The following is a 22,118-nucleotide window of genomic DNA, read 5'->3' on the forward strand; positions in this document are numbered from 1 at the left end:
TGTGCCATCTCTACAAGATTTTGAACTGTTTACCGAGAACATTGATTTCATTTTACCTATCCTCTTTTGTGTCCTGTAATATTTAACTTATTGATTCAGCCTTCTTTGCTCCAGGCTAGAACCTACAGGCTACGTGATCAAGACATCAGGAAGCTTGGGGTGAAAAAAAAACAGGTAGTTTTGCAGAGGATTTCAGCAGCCACCCTTGGCATAAACATTTAAGTGCTACGATGTGCTGTCAACTGAAATGGCCCTCAGTGACTCAGATGTGTTCTTCCAATGGTGGGTTATGCACTCTGTGACTCTAAGTCATTTCAACGCAAGCATATGTCACTGAATACAATCAACAGTTATTTATCAAACAAAAGCACATTGAGGAGGAATGTCACAGGCTTCAAGTGCCAGCAGGCTTGCTAGTGACTCAGAAGGGAGCCAGGGCAGGAAGTGAGACCTTGACACTGTGCATGGTTTCCAGCTACACAAGTTGCTGCTCATGTCAACATGTTCAAAAGGTATAAGTACATATGAAGAAATTTTTATCCATAAAATTGGACAAAATAGCATTTGGCCCAGAACGTCAGTCCTGATCAGTAAGTTAGTCTCTGCTTCCATGGAAGTCTGAGAAGGGGTCATACATTTTGAGGACACACATGAGGGTAGAATAGATCCATTCTATGCACGAACACATGCTCTGCCTATTCTGTTACCAGAAAGCAAACTTTGCTTTAGAGTTATAAGATGTATATATTTTTAATAAGGTCTTTTCTTTGAAATTGGATACAAGCCAACAGTTTGTTGAGAAGTCCCATGTATACAATGGATTAAAATGATCAAGAGACCTATTTGTCTTAGCAGTGATCTGCTGCCAATGAACATATAGACTAATCGGAGGTGAGGACACATCCATAGGAGTGTATAGTCCACTAAATAGGTTTGCCTCCCAACAAGAAAGAGAGTATTTTGCTATTGGCTGAGGAGCTTTATGGCAGAAAGTCCATAAGTCACTTGGTAGCCTGTCCATGTAAAGTGCACAAACAGCACGGACTTTTGGCAGGACAGATACATATTTTGACACCAGGAGTTAGAATTTCAACATATTAGTTTCTGGGGGGACACAAACATTCAGTCCAGAACATATATAGAAATAGTAAAATCTTTATTCCCAGACTTCAGCATGACACACACATGCACACACGAGAGAGAGTGAGAGAATTTACTAGTACCACATGTTCACAAGTTAGATATTTTAGTGATTACAAAGATTAACACTGCCATACTACTCTTATAGCTCATTTCCCTCAGAACTGCTTGTTGTCAATATCTGTACCATTTAAACAGATTCCCACCCTGACTCTACACCCCTGCCTCACTTACTTTTGGCAGCATTAAGCATAGTTTTACTCATAATCTATAAATCATTACATCTGTAGGCTTTCCTGAGAGATATTAATGTTGCTGCTTGAGAGTTTTCCTGAGGAATTCAATTCCTACAAAATTTGCAATGTTGGGCAAACCCACTTTAAAAAAAAAAAAAAAAGCTTTTTATTGGGTGTGGGATTTCTCTGGATGTACGGCCACGTATCCCCGGTCGAATTCTCACGACCGCAGTTGGACTAAATCCAGGCTCAGATTCACAGCCCAGGACCAAAGTGCACCTGTGGCGGGTGCAGAATGAGGCTCATCCTTGATTGAGGTAACCAAGAGATTTCTACCTTGGTTCTTGGACACTCCATTTACAGAAGACACCTGGAAGTCTGACAAGTAGTAATGAAACTCAAGTTAGAGATTTTGTGTCACTTTTGTTGTGCCTGATGAACTACAGATTAACCTCAGAGACACCCAAGATAGCTTGGCAGACTTCCTCAAAGGTCTAGGAGCAATTATTGGTCTTAGGCATAGAAGACCTTCAATCAATGAAAATTCACAGTACACAATGTACAGAGACTCTTGTTGAAGACTACTGAAAAAGAGGAACATGGAATTGCTTTTCTCTTCATCCTATCCCTGCATATGGGTAAAAATAAAACAATGGTGAAGCAAAAAATTTTCATGGGGCTCATAATTCAACACTAAACCCAAATTTATTTCAGACTCTTTCTGGAGTAAAAAATTTGGAATTTTCTAGCACCTCAGGTCTTCCTAATGAATAAAAACTCATTAATTCAACAAAAGCATCTAACAATATTAAAAGTTCTTAGGAAATGCTAAGTGTTGAGAGACGTCCATCAGAAAACTCAAACCCTATTACCCACAAGCCAATCTGTGTCTCAGCTGAAAGAACTTGAACTTTTATTGTTTGTTTTAATGTATATGTCTTCTTTCACAATCTTCTGTTGCTTGGTGATGCTCTCAAGAGATAACTTTGAATCACCAAGCTTCCCCATCTCAAAATGGCTTTCTCAAGGGCAAAGGGCCTGGTCCGTTCAGAAGAAGCACTAGCCTAGGAGTCAAAGGATCTCAGATACAATCTGAGTTCCATCACTTAACTGAGTGGCCTCGAAAACATTTCTTAATTTCTCTCATGCTTGAATTTCCTCTCTGAATAAAGAGGAGATTGAACATGATAACCTTTTAGGTTTCATTTAGATATAAAGTTTTATATATAACTGACTTATGCAAAACCTATTTCTCATTTGAAAAATGTGGAGAATAACAGCTACCCTGATTGTCTCATAGGATATTTTGGAAAACATGCAAAACACTGAGGAAAGCAGAGCATGCACACATTCCGGGAAAATTATATAAGCCAAGCATTATTCTAAACAATTTATGTACAATATGTCAATGAGCCTGGCCAATAGTGGAATATGCTCTTTACTCATCAGCTTGCTCTACCCTCTAACCTATAATGTTTCTTTAGAAGTCACTGCCTCTACATTGTACTAGGGCTAGGGATGGGACTCAAAAAAGCATTTATGAATGTGAAATTCAATCGGATGTAAACAGATCAATACAAAGAGTATTATGTGCCTAGAAAGCAAAAAGAAGAAATTTGCATATATGGATTCAATAATAGGAAGGCTCCTTTAACTTGAAATTGTAATTTTTGTTTCATTAATATATCTTTAGCTTCTTAGCACACACTAAACTAACATACAGTGAGATCCTCCCGCATCTCAACAAAACACGGTTTTAAGTTGAAAGGAACCAAAAAATAATTTAACTCAATAGTCTCATTTTGTAAGTAAATAAATTGAGACTTGGGTCTTGATGACTTGCAAGCATCACAGGGCTAGTTAGTGGTGGTCCTGGGACTTATGTCACTTTTCTGGTCCCCAGTCTGCTGCTCATTCTGTTACAGTTAAGCAGTCATGAGAGAGAGTAGGGGCACGAAGACCCAAGAGGAAGAGGAGAATACGGATTTGTATGAAAATTAATAATTTTGGCCAGGTGCACTGGCTCACGCCTGTAATCCTAGCACTTTGGGAGGCCAAGTGGGCGGATTGCCTGAGCTAAGGAGTTCCAGACCAGCCTGGGCAACACGGTGAAACCCCGTCTCTACTAATATACAAAAAATTAGCCGGGTGTGGCAGCGGTTGCCTGTAATCCCAGCTACTCAGGAGGCTGAGGCAGGATAATCACTTGAACCCAGGAGGCAGAAATTGCAGTGAGCCGAGATCGCGCCACCACACTCCAGCCTGGGTGACAGAGCGAGACTCGGTCTCCAAAAAAAAAAAAAGAAAGAAAATTAACAATTTTTGGCTCCCTCAGACCCAGTACTCTTCCAAGCTTAGCTAATACCAGCTGTTTCTTTTTTTTCTTTCGGATTTGTTTGTTAGTAGGCCCCTCTAGGCACTGATGAAGGAACCACCACAGTTGCCATTGCAGCAGCCCTGATTCCAGCATTAATAGGTCCTCCAGTACAGAGCACAACCTCAACACAGCCTGACATTTAGATAAACTCATAGGGTGCTCTCAAAATTCTAACATTAAAATTACTGAGAAATGTCTAAATTTGCACTCAAAAGACTATATCATTGAAGTCCAATATTGGGGTGAGCCAAAGTCAACTCAAAATATCCCTTTTCTATTTCATTGTTTTAAAAATAAAGAGAAATTGTTAGAGGATGAATCTACATCCTAGGCTATTTAGAAAACAAAACAAAACACAACAAGCTATTTACCAAGATACTGTAATTAGCTAGATTCTTCTGGTTGAGCCCATAGCCTATTCACACATGTATTAAATGAAAGACTGGATAGTATCTTCAGTGACTATACTTCAGTCTGCTTGTGCAACCAAAGTACCTCTGATTAGACTTAGGGAAATTCTATACAAGGTTGAAATTTTAGCATGATTGGAAAAAGCATTTTCCACATGAAGACGTTTAATATCTTAGTTACTAGAAAAAAGAGGAGAAAACATTGTCTGGTAAGCTTTGAACTGTGACTGTAGTTTTCAGATGACAGGTAAGGAGCTGAGATGGCTAATTATTATCCAAGAGGAGTCATTAAAATATTAGCTCATGAAGTGTGATTAAAGAATGCAAGCTTACAAAAACTTTGTATTTTTCTTTACACTGGGACCTGAAAAGTTACTTTTATTATTATATATTATACCATCATTATTATTATTTCTAAAATGATAATATGACATTACATTACTAGCTTGAGTCTCATCACTTCCAAATGAGATCTTGTGCTGACTTTCATGGAGGAATTCTAGAAGAGTAGCTTGTCAAAGGAGCAAATTTCTAGTATTCCCAAAACTGAGTGATGCAATTATTATTTTCCACCTGCTAACTTCCCAGAATATCAACATTTCTTAGCATTGAGCTTACTCTGGGCCATTTCCTACAGATGTAAACTTTTCTCAAAAAAGCCCTTATAAAAATATAATTATACAAGTTTATCGAACACTGTGGAGAAAGAAAGAGGTGGGTTTGACACCCAGACATAGCCTATGAGACACAATGGAATGAAAACATTTATTCAATTTTTAAATTTTTAAAAATCTAGTAAAGATGATTTTTAAATGTAAAGGAATAAAACAAAGAAATAATTACTGGGAGATAAGTAAAGTAAGTGAAAAGAACACCAAACTATAGATCAAGGGTCAAAGGTTTAAGTCCCACTTGAATATATGACTCCTATTATTTTTCAAAACATATTTATTGAAGTTTAATTCATCAACAATACAACTCACCTTTTAATGTACAATGCTATGAGTTTTGACAATGCAATCACCACCATAATTAAAATATGGAACATTTCCATCGTACCAAAAACTTCTTTCATGCCTCTTTATAGTCAACCCTTCCTTTGGGTTGACTATAAACAATTCACAATTTCTAGTTTTTTGTGATCCAATCCTCCTTGTAGTTTTGTTGAGCTAATATCAGCTGCTTTGTCTTCTCTGTGTTTCAGTTGGCCCCTTCCCCACCAACCACTGAAGAATAAGACACTGTCGTTTCCAGTGCAACAGCTTTGAGTCCAACATCTATATAAGTTACTCTTTTTGCTGAAATTCAGTGTCACTTTAAAATCTATAAATTGATTGTATTTTTGTGTCTTATCTGAGAAATTATTTGTGAACCCAAGATCACAAACATTTACTATGTAGTCATCTAGAAATTTTAGGCTTTATATTTAGATCCATTCTGAGGAGTTAGTTTTTGTACATGCATCTATATCCAAGATTGTTTGCGTGAGGTATAAATTATGGGTCTTTTTTGCATGTGGATATTCAATTATGTGTACATTATTTTTGGAAAAGACTACGCTAACATATTGTCATTTGACACTGGCAGTTAACTGGGACCTCAGCTGGTGTTGTCTACCGTACCAGTGGTATGTGGGCTCTTCATTTGTTCTGGGCTTCCTTCCAACAAGCTTGTGACAATGTAGTCAGACTTCTTATGCAACAGCTTAGGGCTCCAAGAGCAAGTGCTCCAGCCAAGAAGGCAAAAGCTGCATCACCATTTATGCCTTAGTCATAGCATCACTTCTGCTATACTCTATTGGCTCATGTGGCTACAAGCCCACCCAGATTCAAAAGAATGAATAAGAGGACAGAGGAGGCCACACTGAAGAAAAGCATGCAGAAGATTAATATTATTGGGGACTTCTTTAGAAAATACAATCTGCTACATCGAGCCCTTTTAATTTTACTATGCTTAATCCGAGAAAGTCATTGGAAGTTGTCCTACTTCCAAAGTCTTACAAAAGTGGCTTTTTGGATTCCTGGACAACATGAACTTCCATGAGGCAATATTAGCCTTGGGGGAAAAAATAGACTTATTGACTTGACTGAATCCTGGCAGGAGGACAAGATAGCCCAGAAAAAGTACACCTTAATTCTATTTTCCTTTGGGTGCCTGTATATGGTCACAGAATTTTACATTCCCCTGAGGTATTAGAGATGTGAAGACTGTGAAAGGAATAGGAGAGGAATACCTTAGAGATGCCACTATTTTTCTGTTGGCACCCGTCCCCCAATATCCCATGGCTGAGAAAAGGGATATGACCCTGAGGGTTTGGGTCCTGGTCTTTTCCTTCACATGAATATGTAGCTTGGACACAGGACTATAAACCTGGATCTGTCATCTCTCACTGTTCAGAAGAGCAGACGGTACAATGAGATACATGCACTTTAAAAATGGCTGTCTTCCACATAGGTTAAACCCATATTCTTTTACTTTTTTTTTTTTTAGAAAAAGGAAAACTAATAGGATAGGATAATCAAATATCCAAGTAGAGACTATCAAAGCTTACTAAGAAAGAAAGAGTCATATAAATTAGCCTTGGGATTGTCCATAAAAAACAATTTAGTGGAACATATACAATGTCCTTTTTACGGTTTAATCTTTACAGACACACATATTCTTCACTTATGTACTTCTCATAACACAGCCATTTGCTGATATTTGTATTTAATCAAGACTTTCTTCCTAACCTCTGTTATTGGCTACATCTTTGGGGATCACTTTATGGAATGTGGGCAGTCATCATTAGGTATGGTATCCAGGCTCTCGGAGGGCTATTTCTTGCCCTTTTATACCAGTTCACATAGAATCAGTGTGTGACATAGCTAAACAATTTAAATCTTCATTGTAAAAGCCAACAGGTTAAAATAATTTCTACCACTTCCAGGGTTGGATTAGAAGCTTAGATAGGCTGGAGCCTCAGGAGAACCCTAAGTGATTTCACTTTGAGTTTCTGGAGAGGACTGATGCTTGAGAAATGTGGAAGTTGCCCTCAAAAGGAGGAAAAGACCCGTGATTTTATTCATGCAGATGTTATATTCCCTGAGTATGAGAATAAAAACAGCTGGTTATTGGAGAGTTGAGCGTGTTAGGATTGGGATCTAGAAAAGCTGTTTTTCCAGGATATCTGAGCGGCTAATCAAAGAGCAGCACATGCTCTCCATAGCTTAAGTGAGAAATATGGCACAGGAAACAATCCTTTTAGATAGAAACAGGCACAAGTTCCAATCTGTAAACAAATGTAAAAATAAAAGTTGTAAACTGTAATAAATGTAAACTTCCCTAAAGTCCAAAAAAGTCAGCATGTGACATAAGTTGAAGGAAGTTTATTTTTAAAAGCCCAAAGATGGTGGTGGACTGAGCATACGTTTTACCTTCTGCATCACCAAGCTGCACGCCCTTCCCTCACAAATAATAAAAAGGGGGAGGTGGGAAAAGAAACAAGCACTGAAAGAAAGAGGATGAATAAGTGAATGAATGAAACATCTTAACAAACCTTTGGAAGCGGGAAGCACACAAGCAGGTTAATGAATGAAGCAGGCAGAGACACTGAAGCCTTGAGTATACTTGGAAGAAACTACAGAGAGGCTGGTCAGTTAGTTGGGCAGAGATCTGAACACCTCTGAGCTAAGAGTTAGCAAGCAGAGCAAGTGGCAGGAAGAAAAAGTGAAAATTAAAGATGTAATTGAAGGTCAATAAATATGCATTGCAGACCACTTCGCCAATAAAACAGCCACATCCATTATGTAGCCATAACCCCACATATATGTAATTGGGGTATCAAAAAAGAGGCAAGAATGGGAGACAATTTTTTTATTTGTGAGGGAAGGGCATGCAGCTTGGTGATGCAGAAGTGAAGCAGATGACCAGGTCCACTCCCATGTTTTTAAAATTGTTATTTTTAAAAGCATAACAATTTCTAAGCATGAAGAGCCCAGATAGTGGACCTTTGCTCATAAAAGTAAAAGCTGGCCTACTTGCCTGTAAAGAAATTAAATTAAGTGCTTGGAGAAAATGAAAATTTCTAGGGTTCACGTGGGCACAAAATAATAAAGTTCTCTTCATTGTTATAATGATAGCTTCTAAAGTTCCAGCCTGTCAACTTCTGCTTCTGGCTATGACTGGAGTAACAGTCATAGCCATTCCTCCCCCATTCAACAACTGAAAATCACACAAAATATATATAACAAGTTTTCAGACTTAAATGAAAGGCAGTGCAGATTCTTGAGAGAAGAGAACAAGTGAGATGTGAGACCAATGGTTTCCAGAACATGTCCAGGCTGAAGAGCAGGAAGGAGGGTATCAAACAGAGCATCTCAATCTCCCTGTGATAGGGAGATAGAGTTTAGAACCGAGGGACGACAAGGTGTTTAGAATTTGCAGGAAAGATTGTAGGAAAGGGGAGAGCATTGCAGAAAGAGAGCCTTGGACATCTTTAGAGGGTTTCCCTCAGATCTTCAGCAGACTTTTCAGTGAATCTTTGTGAGGAAAGTACTTAAGGCAAAGAGAAGAACTTCTAGATAAAAGCAGGGAGAACAATCCTCAGAATTCTCACAGGGCTAAGAATAATTCACAATTCCAACAGCCAGAGTTGAGAAACCCCGTACTGCACAGAACATTAAGTAGGATATTCACAAGGGTGTTGCCTAAGTCATGGGGGGCAATTAGAGCTGGACTAAAGGCTGCTCTGGTCCCACATAGCAATGCTTGCATGGAAGCCTTGAAATAATCAAACAATTTTCAAGTAACTTAACTGCACCCCGGAACAAATCTCAAGATTAGAGGAATGCAGAAAAATGCAGCAGCCAACAATGAAAAATTCACAATATCTGTCATCACATAAAAAATACTAGGCATGAAAATAAGAAAGAAAATACAAAATATAGTAAGAAAAAAATCAATCTGTAGAATCATACCCAAAAATAACATAGCTGAGAGAAATAGAAGAAAAGGATACTAAAACAGTCATTGTAAATCTATTTCATATGTTCAAGAAGGTAGAGGAAAGCATGAGTATGTTAAGGACAGACATAGAAGATATTTCTTAAAATACACAAATTGAAATCTACAGAACAAAAATACCATGGGTGAGATTTTAAAAAGTAAAACACTTAATGAAATTAACATCAGATTAGACACTACAGAGCATATGACTAGTGAAATGGAAGACAGCAATAGATATTCAAAATGAGAAAGATGGGGGAGGAAAGACAGAAAAAATTAAACAGGGTATCACTATGCTATGAGACAACTTTAAGTAGCCCCATGTATATGTATTAGAGTATCAAAAGAGAAGCAGGAATGGCAGACAAAAATATTTGAAGGAATAATGGCTGAAAATTTTCCGAATTTGGTGAAAACTATAAATGCACAGATCTAAGTAACTCAGTCAAAGCAAAGGAAAATAAACATGAAAAAAGCCATTAAGGCACATGATTAATGACAAAAAATTAATTCAAATGCTCAAAACCCAGTGATAAAGATAAAATCTGAAGAAAGAAACAAAAAGACATCTTACATGTAATATGTAAAACAAAAATTAGAACAGCAGACTTTACTTCAGAAACGATGCAAGCCAAAAGATAGTAGAGAAACATTAACTTAGGAATATTGAAAGAAAAACATCAAACTGAAATTCTATACTCAAAAAAAGTAACTTTCAAACACAAATGTGAAACATTTCCAGATAAAAATAAAAGCTGAGCTAGTTCGTTGACAGCATTCCTGCTTACAATAACTGTTAGTCTTTTAGGCAGATGGGACATTATATCAGATTAATATCTGGATCTACAGAAAGCAATGAAAAGCACTAAAAAGGTAAACATGAATAAATATACATTTTTATTTTTCAACTTTTTAAAAATGTTTTAAAAGGTTTTAACATGTGGGATTTATAATATATGTAGAAGTAAATGTATGACAAAAGTAGTAAAAAAGAGGGAAATAGAAGTATACTGCTTGAAGGTTCTTAAACTATTAATCCATGTGAAGGAATACAATATTACTTGAAAGTAAATTGTAATAAGCTGAAGAAGTATTCTATAAAGTCTAAAGCAATCTTAAAAATAAAGCACAAACAAAAAACAGATGTACCTAATAAGCCAATACAGGAGGTTAAATGGAATCATAAAAATATCAATTCATCTAAAAGAAGAGATAAAATTCTTGTTTATAATAGAATTTTAGCCAATAAAAGACAAAAATGAGAGAATTAGAAAAACAGTTTTTATTTTTTACTTTTATTTTAGGTTGAGGAGTACATGTGTAGGTTTGTTATACAGGTAAATTACATGTCATAGGGATTTGGTGTGCAGATTATTTCATCACCCAGGTAGTAAGCATAGCACACAATAAGTAGTTTTTCAATCCTCGCCCTTCTCCCACCCTCCACCCTCAAGTAGGCCCTGGGGTCTGTTGTTTCCTTCTTTGTGTTCATATGTACTCAATGAGTAGCTCCCACTTATAAGTGAGAACATGTGGTATTTGGTTTTCTGTTTCTGTGTCCGTTTGCTTAGGATAATGGCCTCCAACTCCATCTATGTTGCTGCAAAGGATATGATCTCATTTTTTTATGACTGCATATTATCCCATGGTATATATATACCACATTTTCTTTATCCTTTCTACTACTGATGGGCATTTGGGTTGATTCCACGTGTTTGATGTTGCGAATAGTGCTGCAATGAACACATGCATGCATGTGTCTTTATGGTAGAAAGATTTATAGTCCTTTGAGTATATACCTAATAATGGGATTCCTGGTTTGAATGGTAATTTTAAGTTCTTTTAGGAATCACAGAAAAAAAGGGAATGCTTATACACCACTGATTGGAATATAAATTAATTCATCCATTGTGGAAAGCAGAAAATCATCATTTTAAAATACCTAATAAGAGAATGGGTCTAAAAAATTATTTGCAGTAATTACTAAAATCATAAAGCCCACGGTTTTCATAATGAATGGATCAGGCTAGTATCACCTGAACCACCTGATATGGTTTGGATATTTTGTCTTTTCCAAATCTCATGCTGAAATGTGATCTCCAGTGTTGCAGGTGGGCCTAGTGGGAGGTGTTTGGTCATGAATGGCTTAGTGCTGTCCTCATGGTAATGAGTGAGTTCTTAGTCTATGAGTTCATGTGAGACTGGTTGATTAAAAGAGCCTGGTACCTCCTCCCTCTCTCTCTCACCATGTTACGTGCTGGCTTCCCTTTGCCTTCCACCACGATTGTAAGCTTCCTGAGGTCTCACCAGAAGTAGATGCTGGCACTAGGCTTCATGTACAGCCTGCATAACTGTGAGCCAAATTATCCTCTTTTCTTATAAATTACCCAGTCTCAGGTATTCCTTTATAACAATGCAAATGGATTAACACACCACTTTTATGTCTTCTTATCAATAAAAGACTAGACATGTGCCTCCTGCTGTGACGCAACAGGACATGCACAACACCAGCAATGAAAGATTCTTGTCCTTAAACCACACAAAACAAAAATGCTAATATAAGCATGTTTTTCCTTCTATGTAGGATATAGAAAACTGTTAAACACAGGAACAGAAAGTCAAACACTGCATGTTCTCACTCATAAGTGGGAGTTGAACAATGAAAACATATGGACACAGGATGGGGAACAACACACAACAAGGCCTGTCAGGGGTTGGGGAAAAGGGGAGGGAGAGAATTAGGACAAATACCTAATGCATGCAGGGCTTAAAACCTAGATGACGGGTTGATAGGTGCAGCAAACCACCATGGCATATGTATACCTACGTAACAAACCTGCACATTCTGCACATGTATCCCGGAACTTAAAGTAAAATTTTTAAAAATTAAAAAAAAAAAAACTGTTAAAGGATACCACATGTATACAAAGCTAAATTCAGAATTTAAGATATTCAATAAAATAAAAGATCCAGCTCCTTCCACCAATAAATGTCATGAGAAAGTTTTAAGAGAACTATCAGCCAAATGCAACACGTGGGCCTTGCTTGGATCCTGATTCAAACAAAGCAACTGTAGAGAGACATTTTCATACAGTCAGGGAAAAAGTGAGGAGGGACTAGATACTAGATATCTTCTCCATAATCTCTCATGCATCTCTCCTGAAATACAAAACAACTCTCAAAAAATGATTTTTGTTACATTCTTCTTTATTTGGTTTGGTTTTTAAAGTCCCACTTTAATTATACTGACACCTGTTTTATTCTTTACCAGCTTTAATCACTTGCACTGATATTTAATGGAGAGAATGATGTATATAAGAGAACAGTTGCCAACTTGCAAATGCTAACAAAATGCTAAAAGACCACATGCATCTGTTAGGCAAGTAATAATTCATATGAGAAATTATATGAGATAATTATACAAGATAATTAAAACACATAAACCACAATAATTCAATATCACCACCAAATACTTCAAAGTAGCTAAGGGACTGAAGGATATGCCATCCCAAAATTTGCCAAATTGGTAAATTGATTATTTCAAATTAAAAACATTGGAGAAATTGGAGTTTCAGAAAGGGCTAGACGACCTGTCCCTTTCTGCATGCATCAAGTCATAAAGATTCCTCTGGGAGGGATACCGTCCCTGTACCAGAGAGAGAAAACAGCCTTTATCCCCAGAGTGGTAATCAGGGGGCTGCAATGGACCTGAAGAAAGGAACTTCCCGAAGTAACCCTTATCTTGCAGTAGTTTTACACCCTGCCCACCATGTATCTCCTAGTGACTTCCCTAGAATTTACTGCCCCAACCAGGTCCTCTTGTCCCATCATTTCTTTACAAATTTTTCATTCTTTGTCCAAAACATATAAAAGCATTCTGCTTTGACCATGTCTGTGGACTTCAGTCTCTTGTGAAAATCCCCATGTACATGTAAAACTAACAAAATGTATATGTTTTTCTCTTGTAAATCTGCCTTATGTCCATTTGGTTCCTAGTTTAAGTCGAAGAGGCCACATAAAAGCTAATGGGGGTTTGGAGATGATCTTTCACTCCCCTGGACAGCATTGTGTGACTCATCAAATACTCACTGAGTTCCTTACCATTGTCATTGATGCAGAGTATATTAATAGTTTCTGTTCTTCAGAAAAGCCCTGTTTTCTTTTTGAAAATAATATACAAACTGAGCCTAAAGGCTTTTCAATCTTAAAATGTTCAGTCAGCAATATTTTGAATATCTCCCTTTTTTCAATTATTATTATACTTTTAGGGTACATGTGCACAATGTGCAGGTTTGTTACATATGTATACATGTGCCATGTTGGTGTGCTGCATCCATTAACTCATCATTTAGCATTAGGTATATCACCTAATGCTATCCCTCCCCCCTCCCCCCATTCCACAACAGTCCCCAGTGTGTGATGTTCCCCTTCCTGTGTCCATGTGTTCTCATTGTTCAATTCCCACCTGTGAGTGAGAATATGCAGTGTTTGGTTTTTTTGTCCTTGCAATAGTTTGCTGAGAATGATGGTTTCCAGCTTCATCCATGTACCTACAAAGGACACGAACTCATCATTTTTTATGGCTGCATAGTATTCCATGGTGTATATGTGCCACATTATCTTAACCCAGTGTATCATCGTTGGACATTTGGGTTGGTTCTAAGTCTTTGCTATTGTGAATAATGCCGCAATAAACATACGCATGCATGTGTCTTTATAGCAGCATGATTTATAATCCTTTGGGTATATACCCAGTAATGGGATGGCTGGGTCAAATGCTATTTCTAGTTCTAGATCCCTGAGGAATTGCCACACAGACTTCCACAATGGTTGAACTAGTTTACAGTCCCACCAAAAGTGTAAAAGTGTTCCTACTTCTCCACATCCTCTCCAGCACCTGTTGTTTCCTGACTTTTTAATGAGCACCATTATAACTGGTGTGAGATGGTATCTCATTGTGGTTTTGATTTGCATTTCTCTGATGGCCAGTGATGGTGAGCATTTTTTCATGTGTTTTTTGGCCGCATAAATGTCTTCTTTTGAGAAGTGTCTGTTCATGTCCTTCGCCCACTTTTTGATGGGGTTGTTTGTTTCTTGTAAATTTGTTTGAGTTCATTATAGATTCTGGATATTAGCCCTTTGTCAGATGAGTAGGTTGCAAAAATTTTCTCCCATTCTATAGGTTGCCTGTTCACTCTGACGGTGGTTTCTTTTGCTGTGCAGAAGCTCTTTAGTTTAATTAGATCCTATTTATCTATTTTGGCTTTTGTTGCCATTGTTTTTGATATTTTAGTCATGAAGTCTTTGCCTATGCCTATGTCCTGAATGGTATTGCCTAGGTTTTCTTCTAGGGTTTTTCTGGTTTTTGGTCTCACATGTAAGTCTTTAATCCATCTTGAGTTAATTTTTGTATAAGGTATAAGGAAGGGGTCCAGTTTCAGTTTTCTTCATATGGCTACCAAGTTTTCCCAACACCACTTATTAAATGGGGAATCCTTTCCACATTTCTTGTTTTCATCAGATTTGTCAAAGATCAGATGGTTGTAGATGTGTGACATCATTTATGAGGCCTCTTTTCTGTTCCATTGGTCTACATATGTGTTTTGGTACCAGTACCATACTGTTTTGGTTACCGTGGCCTTGTAGTATAGTTTGAAGTCAGGTAGCATGATGCCTCCAGCTTTGCTCTTTTGCTTAGGATTGTCTTGGCTGTATGGGCTCTTTTTTGGTTCCATATGAAATTTAAAGTAGTTTTTTCTAATTCTGTGAAGGAAGTCAATGGTAGATTGATGGGGATAGCATTGAATATGTAAATTACTTCAGGCAGTATGGCCATTTTCACAACGTTGATTCTTCCTATCCATGAGCATGGAATATTTTTCCATTTGTTTGTGTTCCCTCTTACTTCCTTGAGCAGTGGTTTGTAGTTCTCCTTGAAGAGGTCCTTCACATCCCTTGTAAGTTGTATTCCTAGGTATTTTATTCTCTTTGTAGCAATTGTATTGGGTGTTATGATTATTAGGGTTACTAAATCAAGCTGAAGCTGGATATGTTTCAAATTTAATTGATGATGTCCTACTGCCAGACTTCACATTGCAGTTATTTAGATTAAATAATCTTACATATAGAGAGAATGTTTGTGATACAGTTGCTCCAAAGTCAGTTGTTTTGGGAGCCCAAACCTCCAGGTGGGATTTCAAAGCCCATATAGTGGGCTTTTCTGCTGTCTTTCTATGTGAACATAAGCAAGTTACTTAGAATCCCTGTGCAAAATGGAAACAATCATAGAGTACTTGTAGCCTAGCAACTTCTCGAAATTCTTATTTGACAATGTCTATAGAGTGCTTTCTGCTTGTTAGAGGAAGAGGGACTTTGTAAAAACAAGCCATTACTGGTATCGTTAAGGCAGTACCTACTGGAGCAGGGACATATTGTTCCACATTTGCCACAAGTTCTGTAATTCTTTGAAGAGCTAAGCTATCCAGGATTGGAAATAATTTTAATAATGTATGTACAGGGGCAACCTCAGTTAAATAACACAGAACTGGAGACTTCAAGCAATGAGCATTTCTCCAAACAGAAGAAAACCCACCTCCTTCACAAGCAACAATAGCAATTAAAACAATACTTATTTAGCAATTACTATGTGCCAAGAACTCTTCTAAATGTGTTACATGCAATTCCTCAATTATCATAGCAACCCTGTGAAATAGACAATATTCCTATTTCCATTTGATAGATTTTAAAAAAGGCACTTGGAGAGCTTAATTGGCAAAGGCAACTCAGAAATTGCAGTCACAGGATATAAAGGCAGGCCATCAGATTCAGGGCAGAATTTTGACCACTATTCATGTCCAGTCAAAGGCGAAAAAGCATGAGGACTTTAGGAGGAAAAAAATATTTTCCTCTTCACTTTATGACATCAGCCAAATTTTTCATATGATCCACAGATTTAAGGTTGGATGATACAAATTACAGAGGCAAGGAAAGTAGAGGCCACAGCTGTGGTCCTTGAAGGGTTTGAGTTCCAGGAAGACCTGCTATAGACATACGAATCCTGGAAAGGTAAACAACATACCTAGTTGTGACCTGTAAGGTAATGACCACATGCTCCTAGAGTTTAGCTAACACTACTCATATAACACTAAGCATACAACTGGGATCAGCCACCATGTTAATCTCTGATGCACCAAAAGTTTCACTCATTCTATCATTAACAAGGAAAAGAAGTGATAGCCAAATGCATTCACAAGTTATACCAGGCTGATCTCATTTATTTTTTGAAAGAATCCCTAAACTGATAGAGAGAATGCCATAAAGTTAGAATACCTGAAATTCAGTAAAGGTTTTGGACAAGATACTCAAATGTAGGCTGATAATACCATAGGTAGATGGATTTGGACCTTGTTGCAGGACTAGAGAGGGCTCATTAATGAAACACAAGTTCAATTTAATGGAATGCACCTTGTCTCATGTTGCAGAGATTTCCCCTGTCATCTTCAATGTTTCTATCAATGATTTGAATGAGGACATTGATATGGTTTGGCTATGTCCCCACCCAAATCTCATCTTGAATTGTAGCTCCCACAATTCCCATGTGTTATCGGAGGGACCTGGTGGGAGGTAATTGAATCATGGAGGCAGGTCTTTCCCGTGCTGTTCTTGTGATAGTGAATGGGTCTTATGACATCCGATGGTTTTATAAGGGGGAATTTCCCGGCACAAATTCTCTCGTCTGCCGCCACGGGAGGAAGACATGCCTTTTGCTTTCCACCATGATTGTCAGGCCTCCCCAGCCACGTGGAACTGTGAGTCCATTAAACCTCCTCTTTTTCTTTATAAATTACCCAGCCTTAGATATGTCTTTATCAGCAGCATGAAAACGGATTAAGACAGACATAAAAAGCAAATGTACCTAATTTGCAGATTTCAAGAATCTGGGAAATGCCTGAAAGCTGAATAACAGAATCGGAAACCAAAGAGTTTAACAGACTGAAATGAGGAATTCAAATTAACAAAATATAACATAAACAAAGCTTGACTCATTCTGTGTGGCACTGGAAAGGAGGCCAGAATTGGCCAGTAGAGTTTACTTAAAGGCAAAATTTATTTTAATATGGAAAGTACCTTTCTAAAAATACTATTTCCAAATATTTTAAAATAAATATCTTAAGAAGAAAAGTAAAAAAATACAAAACCCAGGAATTTTTATATTAGACAATTGGTTGCCTAAATGGTTTTCTCTTTAATAGAGTACTGAATAGCAAATAGTTTTGTAAGAATATATTATGTATTTTTGTATATTCAAGTATGCCATTGGAAAAATAGAGGATATTAGCCTCTCTGTAGTTCAAAGAATTTCTTCGAAGAGTCAATTCAAATAAAAGAACCAGCTTATGGAATTTTCAGAACTCATGAAGCCAAACCAGGAACATAAGCTACAGCAATTTTGCCACACAATAGCTGTGTTGCCTGTATATGGCTATTTAATCACGGTCCTTTACACAGAGATGTAGCACTGAATGAAGAAGAGAATATGCAGAGGAACCCAAGAGTCAAAAGGACCTTGCTTTTCTTTTGTTTCAGCTTCACTTAATATACTATGCCTTCTATTGCATATGCAACCCATAAGTTTTTTAGCTATTTATAGATTAGTTATATCACCAGAAAAAAGACACAGGATAAAACATTTCAGTGCCAAAATTCAGCTTTTCTGAGTTCACTTGTTCACTACTAACAGATTTTTATTCCTGTGTATTTTTAACTTAAGCCATTTAACTTCTCAAGAGATTTTGTTGTCTTTATGTGTTTTAATTTAAAAGCTGTTAAGAGTTTTTCATTTGTTTGTTTGTATATTCCACTAATAGTTTTATCACATGTTTTGAATCATCTATATATGGACATTAGAATTTACAAAACATTGTTATGTATAAAATTACTTGAGAGTTGATTCTTGCTAATATATTGTAACAGATTTTTAAAGAGACACTGTAAACATCTAGGTATATTGAAGCCATAGTTAATGATTACTGTAAATTTTCAAAGATTTAAAAATTCTAAAACTATAGTATTCTCCAATGAGCAAAATTTAAAAAGTGATTTCAGAGAGTACACTATAATTGAATTTCAGTAAAAATAATTGGTATAATGTCTTCTAACATCTAATATGAGAACATTTCAATTCAAAATGGTGCAATCAGTTTATACATGACAATGATACATGCACAGACACACACATGGATATGCACACACAAAGAGAATATTGAAAAGACTTATCTAGATTAGAAAAAAACATATAAGCAACTCTGGTGGAATCAAAATGTCAAAGAGTGAACAAGCTGAAATCAGACGTGTGTTAAGCCCAGGATGCTGAAGCAGGTATTGAGGGCTTGGCTCTTTCAGAGTGAAGGAAACTAAAAGTGCTCCATATGAAATAGGAATAGGATTTAGTGAAGGATAAGAATAATGGGAGTTGGAGTCATTGCTTAAATCTGGGGGGCTCAGCTCCACCCATCTTCAACTAAAAGGTGTGCTTATTGTGCATCCTTACCCACAGTTGTTGTAAAAGCTGATCAGAAGAACACTAAGAGCCTCGTACTCATGAATGGAATAGTACTAGGTGGTCCTGCAACTTGTTCTGTGGTCATCTCAGGTAGAAGCCTCAAAGCTAAATTACAAGACTTGGTATTTGTTTGGGGGACCAAAGGTCTAGATGAAGACAATTTTAAAACTGATACATGGAAAAGAGGTGGGAACGAAGAAGAGAGAGGAGACGGAGATTAAGAGCGAAGCTGGATTAGGAAAGAGGAAGTTGAAATAGGGCAATGAAGAGAATAACATGGAAAGCAGCAATGGAAATATATATATATATATGAAACAAATGTATATATATATATATATATATTCACTATCAAAATGAGCTTGACAAGAAAAACATTAAAATATATTAAGAATTTTGTTGAAGGAAACAGTACAAAATCAGCTTTCAAAATGGAAATTACTTCCGGTGATAATTTTATAGAGCACATAAAAAACATTTCAATAATTATTTCTAGGATATTCAAAGAAATACATAAAAATGTTTCTTCCAATAGTATAAGAGATTATGAAACAGATCAGAAAGCTCAGTCAAGTAGGAATTACAAATCATCAAGCATAAATCTTAGAAGGGAAATATATAGTATTTAAAATTTAAAAAATCAGTAGGGTAAAACCTAAATTGGAAAGTCAAAAAAAAGTTATTGAAAAATAGCACCAAGAAATTTACCAACACAGAAAAACAAAAATATATAAATATAAAAACCATTTAAGTCCAGTTGGTTTTTCCTTTTTTTTTTTTTTTTTTTTGAGACGGAGTCTCGCTCTGGTGCCCAGGCTGGAGTGTTGTGGCGCCATCTTGGCTCACTGCAAGCTCCACCTCCCGGGTTCACACCATTCTCCTGCCTCAGCCTCCCAGTAGCTGGAACTGCAGGTGCCCGCCTCCACGCTTGGCTAATTTTTTGTATTTTTTAGTAGAGACGGGGTTTCACCGTGTTAGCCAGGATATTCTTGATCTCCTGACCTCATGATCTGCCCGCCTTGGCCTCCCAAAGTGCTGGGATTACAGGCGTGAGCCACCGCGCCCAGCCCCAGTGGATTATTTTTAATGTAAATTTCCAGGAACAAGGAATGGAGAAGAAACATGCATAAGAATAATTGCTGAGACTCTTCCAGAAATAATGACATGAATCCTGACCTTCCGAGTACACTCTGAATAGAAAACTAGATACAAATCTAAACATAAACATACATCTTTATATATCTTTCCATATGGCAATAAAATGACTTTGCAGGATATCAAAAATCAAGAATTAACTGTGAAGACCATCAGAGAAAAAAATCATATTCCCTACACAGATAGAGGACTAGAGGAAAAGCAGACTTTTTATTAGTTATAATAGAGATGGGATTAGCTATGTTGACTGTTATTTCCCCTCATCACTCTGAAGATATTATTTCTGATAGAATAATAGAAATAAAATACACTCTATCTGAAGATTGAATAATATCTTCAGAGTGATGAGGGGAAATGACAGTCAACATAGTAAATTAGTCAAGAATGAGAATAAAGTGATAATATTAAAAGACATAGAAACACTAGAAGGACTAACCCATTCACAGATCTGTACTAAAAAATCTACTGAAGTATTTACCAGAGGAAAGATGAAAGAGAAGAAATGATGATAAGCACTAAAAGTGATTTAAAATATTGATATATATCTCAAAGCAAACACATAAATAATTATGTTACTGTTAGAAGTATAACATTAAAACTTGGGGTGGGGGGTTGAGATAGTTTTTTCCTCTGTTGCCCAGACTGGAGTCCAGTGGTGTGAACATGGCCCCTTCCAGCCTCAACCTCCTGAGATCAAGCTATCCTCCTGCCTCAGCCTCCTAAGTAGCTGGACTACACATGCACACCATTGTGCGTGGCTAATATTTTATTTTTTGTAGAGGTGAGGTCTCACTATGTTGCCTTGGCTAATCTCAAAATCCTGGGATCAAGCAATCCTCCCACGTCAAGCTACCAAAGTGCTGGGATTACAGGCATGAGACATTGTACTCGGCCAAGATTAAAACTCTTAACAGGATTAGGAGGGTTGTTTAATAAATAGACAAAACAAGTTTATTGACCGCAGGATTCAAATACTGAATATTGATTCACTAGGAATATTTATAATTAAAAATTTCTATCAAAATGTAAAACTCAAGAAGATTGGGCTTCCAAATAAAAAAATTAAAAAACTATATAACATTTTCTCAATTCAAGATAGAGAAAAACAGAAAATAGGAAAATAATGCTGATGATCATCATCATGTCAAGGGGAAAATATAAGAATCCTAAGTTACTACTTTGCTCCATCCTAAGTAATTACTTTGGAATACCTGAATAAAATGGATATTATATCACATATTACATGTACATATGAATTGTATGTATTAACAATTTTCTTAATATTGAAAGATATTTCTAACTCCCATTTCAATGTCCATATTATGGTGTTAATATACTGCATGAATATATTTTTAATGGTGTATTTAGGATGATCCCATGATTATTCAGAAGATAAAATGATCCACAGTATTTTTAATGTATTCTTTGTAAGATTTTTTTGTGCCCACATAATATTGACTTTGTAAAAAGGATTTGAAAATTTTACTTGCCTGTCTATGCTGTGAAATATTTGAATATAATAAGAATTAAAGATTAACTTAAGGATTCGTTTACTTCATCTGTTAAATTCTTTTTATGAAGGCAGTTGTGTAGTCCTTTGACAGATTCATTTTGTTTATAGTAATTAGTTCGGGTATTTTTCTCTGTATGGGTGGTTATTTTATAAACAGACTGTCCCTCTCTTCTGGTGCCTGTTAGGTATATTTTCTTGGAATAGCATCCTGGACAATGAAGAAGAAAGACATGTGGAGCCTGGGACATTGAGGAACATCACACAGCCACAGCACAGTGTTTACATCCTCGTATTTCCACTAACATGTAGCTGCCGAACTCAATCCTGGCCTAAAATCATAGGTGAGAAATTGGTGTTTATCAAATGTATGGATGGATGAACAAATGAAATACATACAAATTAAATATTCCATAGATAAGTGAAATGTGTACAGATAAAATATAGCTAAGATATATGGAGAATTTTTACTTCAAGATAGGATTCCTTTATAAATGTGTGCTTGTTTAATGTAACAACTGAAGTAGGAAAACACCAAATTCACTAGCACATTTTTGGTTTTGCTCACATTAGCTATGACCTAATCTGACCTTTAATGGTAGTCTAGCATAAGTATGTCATCTTCTCACTAGGTAACACACTTCCCTCAGGTGTGTGTATACGATGAAAACAATAATAGCTGTTCTGTGTGATCTCAGCAGCTCCCCTGCTCGGTTCTCTGATCTTTGATGTTTCACACCTTTTT

At 36.7% G+C, this 22,118-nt stretch overlaps 2 long non-coding RNA genes across 2 annotated transcripts in view; one reads left to right on the forward strand and one right to left on the reverse strand.

Annotated features, from left to right (window-relative positions):
* The window catches only part of LOC129526235 (uncharacterized), a 272,494-nt gene that overhangs the window by 172,132 nt on the left and 78,244 nt on the right, over positions 1–22,118 (reverse strand). The gene's annotated exons all lie outside the window — the stretch shown is intronic.
* The window catches only part of LOC129526234 (uncharacterized), a 33,462-nt gene continuing 32,915 nt past the window's right edge, over positions 21,572–22,118 (forward strand). The window contains exon 1 of the long non-coding RNA XR_010130666.1: positions 21,572–21,717. This is a non-coding gene — a long non-coding RNA (uncharacterized lncRNA). The remainder of the gene's footprint in view (positions 21,718–22,118) is intronic.

The sequence above is a fragment of the Gorilla gorilla genome, chromosome 14 (assembly GCF_029281585.2).
Source record: "Gorilla gorilla gorilla isolate KB3781 chromosome 14, NHGRI_mGorGor1-v2.1_pri, whole genome shotgun sequence".
Classification (NCBI taxonomy): Eukaryota; Metazoa; Chordata; class Mammalia; order Primates; family Hominidae; genus Gorilla; species Gorilla gorilla.